General features: G+C 33.8%; 1 pseudogene; it reads right to left on the bottom strand.

Annotated features, from left to right (window-relative positions):
* Positions 1-1,094: 1,094 nt before the first annotated feature.
* Positions 1,095-1,471, bottom strand: LOC101149346 (large ribosomal subunit protein eL31-like; annotated as a pseudogene).
* Between the last annotated feature and the right edge of the window lie 361 nt (positions 1,472-1,832).

Here is a 1,832-nt window from a genome sequence, read left to right as displayed (position 1 = left end):
TTTTTTTAGTTAGTTTCACAAAAATTTTGTCAATTTTGTTTAACTTTTCAAAAAATTACCATTTCATTTATCTTTTTTATTATTTTATTTCAATTTCAGTGTTTTCTGCTCTGATCCTTATTATTCTTTTAGTTTACTGATTTTGGGTTTTGTTTGCTCTTGCTCTTCTAATTCTTTAAGATATATGGTTATATTGTTTATTTAAAGTTTTTCTTCTTTTGTGTAGACATTTATAGCTATAAAGTTTCCTCTTAGTACTGCTTTTGCTGTATCATATTGGTTTTGGCATGTTGTGTTTTCATTTTCATTTGTTTCAATACATTTTTTAAATTTATTTTTGATTTGCTCATCAACTCACTAATCATTCAAGAGTATATTGTTTAATTTTGATGTGTTTGTACAGTTTCCAAATTTCCTCTTGTTATGGATTTATAGTTTTATTCCATTATGGTCAGTGAAGATCCTTTGTATGATTTCAATGTTTTTGCAACTTTAAAGATTTGATTTGTGACCTAATATATGGCCTGTCCTTCAGAAGGATCGATATGCTGAAGAGAATAATTTGTATTCTGTAGCTGTTGTATGAAATGTTCTGTAAATATCTATTAGGTCCATTTGTTCTGGAGTGCAGATTAAGTCTGATGTTTCTTCAGTGATTTTCTGTTTTGATGATCTGTCTAATGCTGAAAGTGGAGTGTTAAAGTTTCTAGCTATTATTGTATTGGAATCTACCTCTTTCTTAAGCTCTAATAATATTTGCTCTTTCTATATATCTGGGTGCTCCAGTGTTGGGTATAGATAGATAGATAGATAGATAGATATTTAAAATTATTATATACTCCTGCTGAATTGACCCCTTTATTATTATATAACTTTCTTTCTCTTTTTTTGTCCTAAAATATATATTTTTTTCTGATATAACTACTCCAGTTCTTCTTTGGTTTCCATTGGCATGAAATAGCTTTTATTTTCCTTTTATTTTCAGTCTATGTGTCTCTGGATATGTGAAGTATGTTTCCTGTAGGCAACAGACTGTCAAGCCTTTCTTTCAAGGCAATTTTATAACTTTATTTGATGTATTTGACGATCAACAATTAGCTCTCATCCACATTGACTGTCTGTAGATTTTTGAAAGTGGTACCAGGTACATAGGTAACCAAAATATAGAGCTTATCTGATGAATCTTTATCCTCATTACATTTTCTGGACAAACACAGATGGATTCTGTTTGTGATATTACTTATTCTTTTGGCCCAGACAGCTTTGTTGAGCCTGGTATCAATGAGCACAACTGGAGTTCCCATCTCCTTCATGGCAAATTTCTGAATCTCTTTGAGTGCCCGAGGGGCACACTTCTTGAAGCCCACTTCATAGATATGCTTCTGAATGTTGATGGTGTTTTCTTGGGTCACCACCTCAATGATCCAGAATGGCCTTTTTTCTTCTTGCTGCCCTTCTTTGCAGGAGCCATTATGCTGGGTCTAAGTTGGAAAGGAAATGCTTTTTCTTTTTTTAAATCTATTCAGCTCCTCTTTGTCTTTTCATTGAAGAGGTTAGTCCATTTACATTCAATATTATTATTATTATTATTATTTATTTATTTATTTATTTATTTTTGAGATGGAGTCTTGCTCTCGCCCAGGCTGCAGTGCAGTGGCATGGTCTCGGCTCACTGCAGGCTCTGCCCCCTCGGGGTTCACACCATTCTCCTGCATCAGCCTCCTGAGTAGCTGGGACTATAGGTACCCGCCACCTTGCCCGGCTAATTTTTTGTATTTTTAGTAGAGACAGAGTTTCACCATGTTAGCCAGGATGGTCTCAGTCTCCTGACC

This window comes from Gorilla gorilla, chromosome 10, assembly GCF_029281585.2.
Source record: "Gorilla gorilla gorilla isolate KB3781 chromosome 10, NHGRI_mGorGor1-v2.1_pri, whole genome shotgun sequence".
NCBI lineage: Eukaryota > Metazoa > Chordata > Mammalia > Primates > Hominidae > Gorilla > Gorilla gorilla.
Note: the sequence above shows the minus strand (reverse complement) of the source record. Positions and strands in the feature narration are given on the sequence as shown.